Source organism: Rhinoderma darwinii (assembly GCF_050947455.1).
Source record: "Rhinoderma darwinii isolate aRhiDar2 chromosome 5 unlocalized genomic scaffold, aRhiDar2.hap1 SUPER_5_unloc_16, whole genome shotgun sequence".
Lineage (NCBI taxonomy): Eukaryota > Metazoa > Chordata > Amphibia > Anura > Rhinodermatidae > Rhinoderma > Rhinoderma darwinii.
This window is the reverse complement of record NW_027461772.1, coordinates 386,509-401,846: the sequence shown is the minus strand read 5'-3', so window position 1 is coordinate 401,846 and position 15,338 is coordinate 386,509. Positions and strand designations below refer to the sequence as shown.

General features: G+C 42.3%; 3 non-coding genes across 3 annotated transcripts; all 3 read right to left on the bottom strand.

The window, feature by feature from the left end:
- Window positions 1–1,116: 1,116 nt before the first annotated feature.
- Window positions 1,117–1,307, bottom strand: LOC142685926 (U2 spliceosomal RNA). Its single transcript, XR_012855354.1, has one exon. It is a non-coding gene; the product is annotated as a U2 spliceosomal RNA (small nuclear RNA).
- Window positions 1,308–7,433: 6,126 nt separating this feature from the next.
- Window positions 7,434–7,621, bottom strand: LOC142685963 (U2 spliceosomal RNA). Its single transcript, XR_012855375.1, has one exon. It is a non-coding gene; the product is annotated as a U2 spliceosomal RNA (small nuclear RNA).
- Window positions 7,622–14,259: 6,638 nt separating this feature from the next.
- On the bottom strand, window positions 14,260–14,445 carry LOC142685954 (U2 spliceosomal RNA). Its single transcript, XR_012855369.1, has one exon. It is a non-coding gene; the product is annotated as a U2 spliceosomal RNA (small nuclear RNA).
- Window positions 14,446–15,338: the final 893 nt, after the last annotated feature.

Below are 15,338 nucleotides of genomic sequence, written 5' to 3'. Positions count from 1 at the left end.
GCTTGCACCACAATGCAGTGCTGAAAGAGGAGGAATCGACATAAAAACGCCTTCTTGGCAACGCCCAAATGCCCTCCTGCCGTGCAAATACTGGCAGCAGCAGCAGCAGCAGCAGCAGCAGCAGTAAGTGCATGCCCACAGCCACCCCTTGTTCCTTCACAACTTGTATTAGCTTTAATCCAGTCCAGTGCTGCCTGCTGAGCAGCACTGACCAACACTGCCTGGGCCCAGGCTTTTATCTCTGAGGCCCCATTATGATGTCAGAAAGCTGGCTCTGGAATCCTGAGGGCTCCACTATGACATGTGCAAAGTTCCGTCTGAACTTTATATAAGACGGTGAGGCTCAGTCAGTCACTCAGTGTTGCCTGAGAGGGCAACACTGCAACAGCCGGCCGCCAGGCTGTCTTTTTTTTGCACATTTATTTGCCTCCAGGAGGCCACAAGAGGGAGACAAGGGACTGCAAAATGGAAAATAGGCATCCACCAACTTTACAGACAACTTCTCCTTGCTCCTACAACCTCCATCCTTGCACAGTTTGTTATTCTTCTAGGTAACATAGTAACAAATCCAAATTGCTGCTCTCTTTGTAGGCAAGCAAGGCTTTGTTGCAACTGCAATTCTTACTTCTTCTTGAAATGTAGGGACGACAGTACATTCCATCACATCCATCTAGTGTACACAGGTAGGTCCATTGTGGCGGGCAGGCGAGCGGGCGGGCTGCTTTATTGGCTGTTTGCTGTTCCCCTACTCCACTCCACTATTTGACTGTGGTGCTGCATCAATCAATCAATCAATCAATCAATCAATCAATCAATCAGTGGCTGGCTCAGGTGCAGCTCTTTAACTTACCTAAAAGGGAGGGCGGAGAGAAGACAAGGAAGGTGAATGAGCTGTTCCAATGTGAAATGCCGGAAACACAGAAACACAGACGACACACAACAAGAGGTGGCAATCTATTCATTAATTGCATTTAATCAATGAGCTCATTATCACTCATGCATTGTCCAACAGGTGTTGAAATAATGGGATTAAAAGGGGAGATCCCATCAGAAAGACAAAAACAATAGCAAACACAAATAGCACTTTTGGAATCTGATTTTAGTAAACACATAAGGGAAGGGTGCACCGGTCCTGGAAATACTGCAATACCAGGTCAATGCGTGGAGTGGACAGAGCAAGCTCTATTTCCATCTCCCTGTTCTAAAAATCCATTTAATATATGGTCCCCAGATAGGGGACGTATCAGATATTAAACTGATAAGAACAGATTTTTTACTTTTTTATTGAATTATTCAGAAAATACAATACATTATATCAGAAGAATTTTGCAAAACATGAACAACAGATAAGAACAAAGAACATCAAAGTCCTGACATCAGAAAAGCAACTTAATCTTGCAGAAACATATTCCATAGATGAATATTCCAAAGGCTCTTTGCTTTCCTCAGTCCCAACCTTTTTTTGTCCAGGAGATAAAAAACGTACATCTCACTAAGAGCCAACTTAATACAGTCCTTCTCTGTAATGGAATCACGTTTAAAAAGCAAGATGTTTCTAACTTTCCACAATGCCATCTTTATACAATTTACAGTAATCCATAGAACTCGACTCTTTTCACTTGTCGGGACATTAAAAACACCATATAGTATTACTTCATGATTCAAAACATTAAGATCAGATACAAATTTCAACAGAGAACCAATATAACGCCAAACATTTTGAGCATAAAAACAATTCCAAAATAAATGTAGAACTGTCTCATCATTAAAGCATCCTGCTCTCGTACATTTTGCAGTTCTAACTAGCCTTCTCTTATGTTGAAAATCCCGGGTAGGTAAACATTGGTGTACAATTTGCCATGCTAAGTCCTTGAGTTCATTTGACAGGAAAGCCATATTGGTCATTCTCCATATTTTTTGAGTCTTTTCAACAGAATAATTTAAAACCATTGATAGTTGTTCGTTCTTCCTAACTTCCAAATTTAATTTTCTTGTATTACTTAAAACATTTGCATCAAAACCACTAATATCATACATACGAATAATTCTTTCTAAAATAGCATAATGAATTGGGGGAACATATAGAACAGGGGATGTTAAAGACAAGGTTATCCATTTTCTTTTCCTAAAAATATGACCAGCAGCATATCTTAGAAAATACGACCAATAACTATGACCGTGTAGGCCATTAAAACACATAGAAAAGAATTTCACATATAAAAACCTCTTAATGTTTGGTACATCTTTACCTCCCAATTTCTTTGCCGTAAACATAACCTCTCTTTTAATTTTATCCATTTTTGAACTCCATATAAAATGAAAGCAAATCTTATTTAAAAACTTTAAAGTGCATTCTTTCGGTGGGAAAACAATGCTTAGATATAACATTATAGGTAAAAGCAGAGATTTCATAATAAGTATCTTCCCCTCAATAGTTAATTTTCTCATTTTCCAAAAACTTATCTTCTTTTGTACTTTCTCTTTCACTATAGACCAACTTTCTTCTCCATTATTTCCACTATCAAAGATAATCCCTAAAATCTTGATCTTATTATATTGCACTTGTACTTCCGTATTGCACCATTCCCCTATTGCAAAGCAATCACATTTCTCTTTGTTTAATCTAAAGGCAGAACCCTCACAAAAGTATTCAGTTTGCCTTATTGCACGTTTCAAGGATGATTCATTTGTGCAAAAAATGTTAACATCGTCCATATAGGCTATAGTCTTGACACTTTGTCCTCCACTCCCAGGAATTGGCACACCTTTAATAATCTTATCTTTCCTTAAAAGGGTTAAAAGTGGCTCTATTGTACATATAAAAAGTATCGGGGAAAGCGGGCATCCTTGTTTAACTCCCGATTGCAAAAACACTTCTTGAGACAGAAAACCATTTACTAAAATACGACTAACACAATTTTTATATAAAAGCGCAATTCTTTCAATAATAAAATCAGGAAAGCACATTCTTTTTAAGACCATCAATAAAAATTCATGCGAGACCCTATCATAGGCCTTTTGAAAATCTAAAGATAAAATCGCCACTCTCTGTTTGCATTGTTTCTGATACCATAGAACGTCTCTGATAAGATTAAGATGATCACTTACTTTCCTCCCTGGCACTCCACATACTTGGTCACTGTGAATTACTTTGGAGATCACTTTTTTCATCCTATTTACTAAGACCTTTGCTAACACTTTGTAATCCACATTTAATAAGGTTATAGGTCTCCAGTTCTCCAATTTTGTCCTATCACCTTTCTTAAAAATCAGAGTAACTACTCCATCACGCCAGGAGGCAGGCAAAATTTTACATGAAAGAGCGTTTTTAAAAACACTTATAAGATCATCTTTTAAAATAGACCAGAAGCATAAGTAAAACTCCACGGGTAATCCGTCAGAGCCTGGTGTTTTCCCCTTAGAGAAACTTTTAAACACACTCAACAGTTCTGGTAAACTCACACTCTCACATAGACTTTCCTGATCAGAATTCTCGAGTTTTAAATCCATAGCATTTAAAAGGTCTTCAGTAAAAGAATGGTCAATTGTTTTTTTATTAAAAAGATCCTGATAAAACTTCTGCGCTTCTACTAAAATCTCGTCATTTGTCTTCTTACCTTCCATCTCGACAATCATTCCTTTATTTTCCACCACTTTTTTAAAGAAAAACCTTGAACATTTCTCATCATTTTCTAAACATTGCACTTTTGCATTAAAAATCACCTCCTTACCTTTTGCACTTATCGCATTCTTGATATCACTTTTTGTCATTGCAATAACATCATCCATTTCTAGACCCTCTTGTTTTAACCTGTAATACGTCTGCATTTTTGTGTTCAATACTTTAAACCACTGTTTTTTTTCCCTGGCCTTTTGCATCCCTTTCCTAATAAAAAACTGTTTTATCCATTTCTTTACCTCCTCCCACCATGCCAGAATACTCTCGTATTTAGACTGACCCAACCTCCATTTTTTATATACAAGAATAAACTCATTTTTAATTTGCATATCTTCCAGCAATGTAGTATTGAGTTTCCAGACTCCTCTTCCTTTCTCCAGGCCAGGTAAAGTGACATGTGCATACAAACATTTATGATCTGAGAATATATTAGATAAAAGAGAAATATTATTCAATTTAACACTATCTGATATTAAAACAAAATCTATTCTAGATTTACAGACATTATTCTCCCAAGTATATCCAGGGTCATTGGGATGTAAACTCTTCCACATATCAGAGAGATTAAAATCTATTGTAAAATTTTTAAGTTGTTTCTCTGTTTTATCCGTTCTCACATGTACACTTCTACTCTCACGCTGTTCACCACTCATATTACAATTAAAATCACCAGCCATTAGAATCGGTGTTGGCCCTGGGATAAAAACTTGCATATCATTAAGCAAATCAGCCCTTTCTTGTTTCTCAGGTGAAGCATACACATTTATCAACTTGATCTCTAACCCATTATACTTGACATTCACCTGTAGAGCTCTCCCAGGAACAATCTCAAAATATGACAATATTTGTATATCTGAACCTCTAAATAAAACCCCAACACCCGAATTTTTATTTATGTTATCTCCAGACCAGACTGATGGCCCAATAGTCCAGTCCTTCCGGATATCACTGTAGTTTGGGCTGTGATCAATTGCACATTCCTGTAAAAAATAAATAGAACAGTCCACAGACTCCAAATACTTAAACAAAGCAGCCCTCCGTGTGGGGCTCTTCAAACTTCTCACATTAAGTGAGGCATATTTTAAAGATGCCATCTAATAGATGATTTTATCAGCTGGAGCTCGAACTTTTGGATATAAAGCCCAATAGTGACTCTGGACTTACAAAATCCTCAATATTGAAAGGATCAGACGCTGACATTAGTGGTATTAGAGGCCTTGACATTAGCTGACATGTATCAATTTCTTCAGCACTCATCTTTGAGGGTCTTTTAACTCCCAGGGGTTGCTCCTCCCCGTCTTTTTTGCCTTTCTTGCGTTTTGTTTCCCTTAAGGCGACTTCCATGGCTTCCTCACTTGATCTGGGCTTTCCACCAGCTACAGCCTCAGCAGGGAGTGCCCTCCCCACCTCAGCTGCAGCAGCAGAGTGCCCCACAAGCTCCACCCCGGTCTTGATTTTTACTGTTGGCTTCTCAGCAAGTAGTTTTGGCTGCTCAGGTTGATTACTCCCCCCTGGGTCCGCAGCAGGGAGCCCAACCTGGACAGCGCCACTCCTTCCAGCCACTCGATCAGCCCAAGATCTGGATGTACGCATACTGCAGTCCTTAAAGGCATGACCTTCTTCTCCACAAACATTGCAGACCATTGTGCTGCAGTCCTTAGACAGATGACCTTCTTTATTACAGCGACCACAAAAGACAGCCGGACTTTCACAACCATCTGCAGTGTGGCCAAATTTCTTGCACTTCCTGCAAAACAGAGGCATCTCTGGGTAAAAGAGATATCCCTTGTCACGCCCAATGGAAAAGTTTGATGGTGGATGACACAGTCCCCCAACACCACCTGGATCTCCAGCCAATTTAACAAAAAACTTGTGTTTGCCAGTCCACAAATCTTCCGAGTTCATGACCTTATGCGAATATTTTATGCTACTGCAGTATTTTCTCAGAAACAAAGCAATGTCCTCCACAGGCACAAAAGGGTTATACATACATACCACCAAAGGCACATCCCCACCAGAATAAAGGATGGTTACGGTCAGTCCATCGAGCTCCGGGTTCTCTTTGCAGGTCTTGAGTACCTCAAATAAATTTTGGCAGGCAGAAATAGAATCCAAGGTCAAAATGTAGGCTCCTTTCCTGGAATCCCTCAGGCAAACGATGGTCTCCTTCTTCACCAACAAGATCTTGTAAAGGATTTCTCTCACGAAGTAAGGTAACTGGAACCGATCCACCTTGCTCTCCTCCACTTCAAATCGAAACGAAAAACGAATCCGCGCTTCGCCGGCTGGAATATAACGGATGATCACACCCATGATGATCGATCGCCTTTTCGGTCTTGTTCGTAGTCTTCCCCCTATAGCAGCAGGTGGCTTAAGACAGCAAGCTGCCGATGCCACAAGGCCGAAGGAAGAGCGTACTCCCAAGGTCCCCCTAGCTAAACCACTTGAGCTTAGCCAGAAGGCCGAGAAGCGATAACCCGAATGGGCCTGGCGTTGACCGAGCCTGCCTAATACTGCTGTTCACCCCTTGCAGCGATTCAGCCTACTCCTAGGCAATTCCATGGGGCCCTGCAGGCTCACACACATTTACAGCTACTAAGCGGGAGGTGAATAAAGGCCGGAGAGGAAGCTACACAGGATTTGCTTCTTTTGCTTGCACCACAATGCAGTGCTGAAAGAGGAGGAATCTACATAAAAACGCCTTCTTGGCAACGCCCAAATGCCCTCCTGCCGTGCAAATACTGGCAGCAGCAGCAGCAGTAAGTGCATGCCCACAGCCACCCCTTGTTCCTTCACAACTTGTATTAGCTTTAATCCAGTCCAGTGCTGCCTGCTGAGCAGCACTGACCAACACTGCCTGGGCCCAGGCTTTTATCTATCTCTGAGGCCCCATTATGATGTCAGAAAGCTGGCTCTGGAATCCTGAGGGCTCCACTATGACACGTGCAAAGTTCCGTCTGAACTTTATATAAGACGGTGAGGCTCAGTCAGTCACTCAGTGTTGCCTGAGAGGGCAACACTGCAACAGCCGGCCGCCAGGCTGTCTTTTTTTTGCACATTTATTTGCCTCCAGGAGGCCACAAGAGGGAGACAAGGGACTGCAAAATGGAAAATAAGCATCCACCAACTTTACAGACAACTTCTCCTTGCTCCTACAACCTCCATCCTTGCACAGTTTGTTATTCTTCCAGGTAACAAAGTAACAAATCCAAATTGCTGCTCTCTTTGTAGGCAAGCAAGGGTTTGTTGCAACTGCAATTCTTACTTCTTCTTGAAATGTAGGGACGACAGTACATTCCATCACATCCATCTAGTGTACACAGGTAGGTCCATTGTGGCGGGTAGGCGGCTGGCTGCTTTAATGGCTGTTTGCTGTTCCCCTACTCCACTCCACTCCACTATTTGACTGTGGTGCTGCATCAATCAGTGGCTGGCTCAGGTGCAGCTCTTTAACTTACCTAGGAGGGAGGGCGGAGAGAAGACAAGGAAGGTGAATGAGCTGTTCCAATGTGAAATGCCGGAAACACAGAAACACAGAAGACACACACACACACACACACACACAACAAGAGGTGGCAATGTATTAATTAATTGCATTTAATAAATGAGCTCATTATCACACATGACTGTACAAATGCATTGTCCAACAGGTGTTGAAATAATGGGATTAAAAGGGGAGATCCCATCAGAAAGACAAAAACAATAGCAAACACAAATAGCACTTTTGGAATCTGATTTTAGTCAACACATAAGGGAAGGGTGCACCGGTCCTGGAAATACTGCAATACCAGGTCAATGCGTGGAGTGGACAGAGCAAGCTCTATTTCCATCTCCCTGTTCTAAAAATCCATTTAATATATGGTCCCCAGATAGGGGACGTATCAGATATTAAACTGATAAGAACAGATTTTTTTTTTCAGTTGGCTACCCCTTTGCAGGGGTGTCAATGATTTATTGATAAAAAAATTCAATTTTACAATAAAATACTTTTTGGTTACATAGATAGATAAAAAAAATTTTTACATTGTAACAATAGTAAAATCAAATTTCCTTAAAATTTATGTAGGGGGACATGGGGCAAATCTTTATTTATTTGGAGTTCCAGTCAGTCACAAACCATTTATTTAGAAGGGTGGCATTCCTTTTTTTGTCTAATAAAAAATAAATATACATCTCACTAAAACAAAGACCTAAAACATCATCAACCGATAAAACGTCGTGCTTAAAAAGGAGGATGTTCCTGGCCTTCCATAGAGCTTCTTTGGCGCAATTCATCGTCTTCCATGCAATTATTTTCTGATTCGCGGTTGGGCATCCAAAAAGTCCATATAAAATATCCTCATAGTTTAAGTCCTTTAGGTCTGCCATCTTCACCAAAAGAGGGAATATTTTTTTCCAAAATTCTTTTGCAAAGTCACATGTCCAAAAAATATGTCTTATCGTCTCCTCGGCCTGGCAGCCTTCCCTCGGGCAGACGGCAGACCTCGCGAATCCTCTTCTGTACTGGAATGCCCGGCATGGAAGACATTGATGAACGCAGCTCCAGGCCAGGTCCATCTGTGTATTAAAAAGATAAAACACATTAATCATTTTGAAAATAAAAGCACATCGTTGTGTATTAAAATTCTCTACATTGCTGACCGTCTCGCTCTCTCTCAGGTCTTTTATTAGTTTTTTGCTATTCTTAAGTTCATTCACGGTCTTCCCTTTTAAATTGAAGAGAGCCACTATTTTTTCTAAAATTACGTAGTTAGCTGGTAATTTAAAAGCGTATGGTGAGGATAAAATTATGTTAAACCAACCAAACCTCCGCATAAAAAACCCAGTATTAAAACGTAAAAAGTAAGACCAATAGTGCTCTTTAAAAAGGGAATTAAAACAGAAACTAAAGAACTTAATTAAAAGAAACCTATTAAAATCAGGAAAATCTTTGCCACCCTTTGGTTTGGACTTTATTACCGTTTCTCGTTTCAATTTCTCCATCCTGGAACTCCAAAAGAAGGTAAAACATGCTTTTGTTATTTTTCGTAATAAAACTGTTGGGGGAGGGAACACCATGCTTGTATATAAAAGAAGGGGTAAAATGACCATTTTTATGATTAAAATTTTTCCCTCCATGGTGAGTTTCCTCATATTCCACATACAAATTTTATTGTTTACCTTCTGCGCCACCATGTCCCAACTTATAAAACCATTGTCGTGCTCACTGAAGGAGATACCTAAAACTTTAATAGTATCTGACACAGGAACGGGTACGTCTCTAAAAACCATGCTTCCTATTCTTAAAATATTACTTTTGCTGAAATTTATTCTAAAACCAGAAGCACAGCAATAAAACTCAATTTGTTTTAGGGCTTTCTGAAGCGACAGGGTGTCCCTACAAAGTATCGCCACATCATCCATGTACCCCACTGCTTTAGCCTCTATGCCGCCTCCCCCTGGCAGGGGGACTCCACGTATTTGTTTATCACGGCGTATTGCGCATAGCAGAGGCTCTAGTGCACATATGAAAAGCAGTGGGGACAAGGGACACCCCTGCTTCACCCCAGAGTTTAAAAGAACGTCCTGTGTCTTAAAACCATTTACTAAAATTTTGCTTGTGCAATCTTTATAAAAGGCTTTAATAGATAGTAAAAAACCTTCAGGTATACCCATCCGCTCTAAAACCTTAAAAAGATAAAAGTGCGATACTCGGTCGAAAGCTTTTTGAAAATCTATGGATAAAATGGCTAATTTTCCGTTTCTAGATTTTGTGTCTTCAATCGCATCTTTTATTAAATTAATATTATCCCAGATGCTGCGGCCTGGCACCCCACATACCTGGTTAGAGTGTATGATGTGGGGTACTATGGCTTTTAAACGGTTTGCGCATAGTTTTGCCATTATTTTGTAGTCACTATTCAGAAGGGTTATTGGTCTCCAATTCTCTAAAACTGCGATGTCACCTTTCTTGTATAGCAAGGAGACCTCACCCTTCCGCCAGGACTTAGGCAGCATCTTGGAATGAAAGACTTCGGTAAAAAGGTTTAAGAGATCATCTTTTAAAATGTCGTAAAATTTGACATAAAACTCGCTGGGTATACCGTCCGGGCCAGGAACTTTACCTGCTTTAAAACTCTTCACTGTCTCTAAAATCTCCTGCTCCGACAGTTCCTGCAATAAAAAATTCTGGGAGACAGGGTCTAAAACAGTGGTAATCTCCTTCAGCGAGTCACGCATAAAATCACGATCCACAGTTTTCACATTAAAAAGGTCAGTATAAAACTCATGAACTTTACTTAAAAGACCCTGTATATCCGACACCCCATCAATATTTTTAAGAATAGCTTTTTTATTGTTCATTTTCTTAAAAAAGTACCTGGAGCAGGTCTCGTTCTCTTCCACGTGCTGTACTTTAGAACGAAATATAATTTCTTTACCTTTCTGCTCCAGGCACTGAGCTATCTCTTTTTTTAAGTTGGCGATGTCGTCTTTTACCTCTATCTCGTGCGCTCTCATCTTGTACAGGGTCTGTAGGCGGGTGTTGAGAATTTTAAAAAAAGCTTGCTTCTCTCTGGCTTTCGCCACGCTTTTTTTAATAAAAAATTCTTTTATTTTCCTTTTCATTTTCTCCCACCATGTGGTGATGGGAGCCCGCGTGTCTCTCACCCGCCTACTCTCTTTGTAAAATTCAATAAAATCTGTAAAAACCTGTGGATCATCTAAAAGGGAAACATTTAACTTCCAGGACTTTTTACTAATAATGTTATTAAAATCACGCTTTACATAAAATGATAAAAGCTTGTGATCAGAAAAAACATTGGTTAAAACTTCACATTTAAAAGGCAGTAGATTCTCATTACAAAATATAAAATCTATCCTGGAGCTACAGGTGGCATTGCTCCAGGTAACGCCGGCTTCCTCTGGACTGCTCCTGTTACACTCTTTATAAACGTCTTTTAATTTAAAATCACCCACCATATCTTTGAGCAGTCCAGAGGTCTTATCATAGTTCCTGCTTGTAGCACTGGTAAGCCGGCGTTCCCCTCTCAGGATACAATTAAAATCACCTGCGAGGATAAAAGGCTCAGTCGTGTTAATAAAAAGAGGTAAAATCGCTAACATTTCTTCTCTTTCATTTTTGTCAGGTGAGCCATAAAAATTTAAGAACTGCCATTTCACACCGTCAATAAAAGCCTTAACCAATAAAATACGTCCTGGAAGAATCTCTTGGATAAAATCGATTAAAACGTTTCCCTTAAAAAGAATGGCGACCCCTGCTGATCTGGACTCGTTAGATCCAGACCAGACTGATGGACCATACTTCCAATCCTCTTGGTATTTATGGTACTTCATCATATGGGGAATGCCGCACTCCTGCAGGAAAAAAACAGAGGCTGCCAGGCCAGCTAAAAAGCTTAAGAGAGCAACCCTTCTAACTTTGGACTTGGCGCCCCTCACGTTGAGGGAGATTCCCTTTACTTCTGACATTGTGGAGATTAAAATAACGTCTTGATTTTAAAATAATAAATATTCGTGGAACTTAAAATCAGACATTTCCTCCACCAGCATTACCAGAACTCTCGTTTGCGCTCATATCCCCACCCTCGTCCGAATCGCCTGCAAAGAGGGACGAAAAGGGAGAGGAACTACCTTCACTGAGAGCCGTGCCAGCAACTCTTATCTCGTACAAGGGGAGCCCACTCTCGCTTAGCGTCACCTGGGTCTCCACTGGGTGACCACGTAGGTCCATTTCGGGTGGGTCCCCCAAGGGCCCCGCCTCTCCCCCCAGGCTCTGTTGACGCCGTCTTAGAGGGGGAGGTTGCGCACACGGCGGGGTGTCCGGTATCTGGGAGGGAACAGTGCCCACCCTCCTCACCAGGTCAGGCGAGGAGGTGGTCCTAGGAGGAGCCTCACTTTTCTTCACGTATGTGTCCATCTGCTCCTCCCCTGATTCCCTCCTACCAGCACGCTCCTGTTTTCCCTTTTTTCGGGGACCCACCGCTACCCAGTTCTCCTGCTCGGAGTCAGACTCCTGAGACCCAGGTACAGGAGCAGGCCCGGCACCCACTGGACAACCAGCCCTCTGGGATGCCACAGTATCATTGGTGGCCTGCTCCTTTTCCGCCTTCCGCTTAGCTTGCCTTTTGTCATTGGCGCTGGGCTCCTTCCTTTCCTCAGAGGTTGCTGGCTGCGAGGCACCTGCTTTGGCTCCATTACTCCGCACCACTGAAGCCCAGGTGCCTCGCTGCTCCTTCGCGGCCCCGGCATGCTCCTCTCCCCGGGGGTGGGACTGGTCCGCTGGTGGAGCACGTGGGGGCGCCTCGGGTTGCTCATTTTCTTCGCCTCGGTACCTATGGGGACAAGAATAGTACAAATGACCAGTTTTTTGGCAAAAATTACATTTTTTCTCTTGTGAGCACTCTCTCATATTGTGCTCTTTGCTTCCACAGTTTCTACAGGTGACATCGCAGTTAAAACTGGTATGTCCATAAGTACCGCAGGCCCTGCAGAAGTTTGGCATCCCTGAAAAATAGAGGTCGCCATTCACATTTCCAATTTTAAAACGAGCCGGTGGTAATCTCGTTTCCTGGGTGGAGGGGTCCTTTATCAATGTTACTAAAAACTTCCACTTGACGGTCCACACTCCACACTCGTTCATAACTCTCCCCAACAGTTTGACATTCTTGAAGTAGGCAGCTAAGAATGCTGCCACTTCCATATCCTTCACATATGGGGAGTACATTTTAATCACCACGAGTTTCGTAATTTCGAAGGCATGTTCTACTACCTGGACTCCCGCTACCACGAGTTCACCTTTTCTCCTCTCAGCTCGGTCCATGGCATCACGGAGGATTCCTTCTCCCATAAAGGTGACGTCGAAAATGCCTCGTTTCGGGTAGTCCTGGATAGCCAGAATCTCATTCTTGTGGACCGCCAGTAGTTCTTCCAGGATCTTGTGGACCAAGAACTTTACGCCACGTGGACCGCCTCCACCCTCTGCCACGATAAATCGGGCAGAGTTCCTTAGCCGGGCATACACCGGCACCGCATCAGGCTCGCCTGCCATTTCCGTGGCCAGGCCGAACCGCACAGCAATTGCTGCGCCCTATGGGGTCCTGAGACTTACCAAAGGGCTGGGGGGGGGATCGCAACTCGTTGCTCAGGACTAAGCCTCTCTCCCAAATAGCAGCACGGGGGTGAAGTCCAGGCGAACCTGGACGATCCCCCGAGGCCGAGAGAGAGGGTACCTGAGCACCTTCTGACTAAAAACCTCCTGTATAAATACACTTGGTCTTAGCCAAAAGGCCGAGAAGCGATAACCCGAATGGGCCTGGCGTTGACCGAGCCTGCCTAATACTGCTGTTCACCCCTTGCAGCGATTCAGCCTACTTCTAGGCAATTCCATGGGGCCCTGCAGGCTCACACACATTTACAGCTACTAAGCGGGAGGTGAATAAAGGCCGGAGAGGAAGCTACACAGGATTTGCTTCTTTTGCTTGCACCACAATGCAGTGCTGAAAGAGGAGGAATCTACATAAAAACGCCTTCTTGGCAACGCCCAAATGCCCTCCTGCCGTGCAAATACTGGCAGCAGCAGCAGCAGTAAGTGCATGCCCACAGCCACCCCTTGTTCCTTCACAACTTGTATTAGCTTTAATCCAGTCCAGTGCTGCCTGCTGAGCAGCACTGACCAACACTGCCTGGGCCCAGGCTTTTATCTATCTCTGAGGCCCCATTATGATGTCAGAAAGCTGGCTCTGGAATCCTGAGGGCTCCACTATGACACGTGCAAAGTTCCGTCTGAACTTTATATAAGACGGTGAGGCTCAGTCAGTCACTCAGTGTTGCCTGAGAGGGCAACACTGCAACAGCCGGCCGCCAGGCTGTCTTTTTTTTGCACATTTATTTGCCTCCAGGAGGCCACAAGAGGGAGACAAGGGACTGCAAAATGGAAAATAAGCATCCACCAACTTTACAGACAACTTCTCCTTGCTCCTACAACCTCCATCCTTGCACAGTTTGTTATTCTTCCAGGTAACAAAGTAACAAATCCAAATTGCTGCTCTCTTTGTAGGCAAGCAAGGGTTTGTTGCAACTGCAATTCTTACTTCTTCTTGAAATGTAGGGACGACAGTACATTCCATCACATCCATCTAGTGTACACAGGTAGGTCCATTGTGGCGGGTAGGCGGCTGGCTGCTTTAATGGCTGTTTGCTGTTCCCCTACTCCACTCCACTCCACTATTTGACTGTGGTGCTGCATCAATCAGTGGCTGGCTCAGGTGCAGCTCTTTAACTTACCTAGGAGGGAGGGCGGAGAGAAGACAAGGAAGGTGAATGAGCTGTTCCAATGTGAAATGCCGGAAACACAGAAACACAGAAGACACACACACACACACACACACACAACAAGAGGTGGCAATGTATTAATTAATTGCATTTAATAAATGAGCTCATTATCACACATGACTGTACAAATGCATTGTCCAACAGGTGTTGAAATAATGGGATTAAAAGGGGAGATCCCATCAGAAAGACAAAAACAATAGCAAACACAAATAGCACTTTTGGAATCTGATTTTAGTCAACACATAAGGGAAGGGTGCACCGGTCCTGGAAATACTGCAATACCAGGTCAATGCGTGGAGTGGACAGAGCAAGCTCTATTTCCATCTCCCTGTTCTAAAAATCCATTTAATATATGGTCCCCAGATAGGGGACGTATCAGATATTAAACTGATAAGAACAGATTTTTTTTTACTTTTTTATTATATCAGAAGAATTTTGCAAAACATGAACAACAGATAAGAACAAAAAACATCAAAGTCCTGACATCAGAAACATTTAAATCATGTCACCAAGCCTTTTCTAACCGCGCAAACAGCAAGCATCTCCAATAGTTCCTGCTTCAGGGGTTTACCATCCCATTCATTCTTGACCTCTTCCACCAACCAAGGTGGTATTTTATATGTTTCCATAAAACGGAAAAATTGTTTTGTCAAATGCGTCTCTATTATTCCACGCAAAACCTCTACATCCGCCTTCTTCCGTAAATTAATCGACTCTCTTATTATATCCTCTCTTTCTTCACTTTCTTCTTTAGATATTTTAGCTTTCCCAATTTTCCTTTTTTCAGCAATTTTACCTTTGCCCACATCAGTATCTTTAATACCTCCTCCTCCACTATTCTCCACTTTTTCCGTTACTGAAGAAACCTCTTCAATATTCGGTTTACTTTTCTCCCTGCTTGCTCCACTCTCTTGTTGCACTCCTCTTCTATGTCTCTTTGGACATATCCTGAAGACATGCCCACCCTCTCCACACATGTTACAAATCTTTTCCTCTTTGCAGTCTTGATAGTCGTGGCCTTCATGCAAACATTTTGTACACACAATCTTTTGACATTCTGCTGTATTGTGCCCATATTTCTTACAGTTCCTGCAAAAAATGTCCATTCCAGAAAAGAACAAATCTCCAGTCGTGTTTCCAATTTTAAAGCGAGCTGGTGGGGTTACCATTTTTCCTGAAGTTCTGTCCAGTTTCATTGAACAAAAAAATCTCCATTTTCCGGTCCAGAAGCCAAATTCATTCAGAACTTTGCCTTTCTCCACAACTTTCTCGCAATACTTCCCTAGGAATATACTAATATCCTCCTCTTCAACATATGGCGAGTACA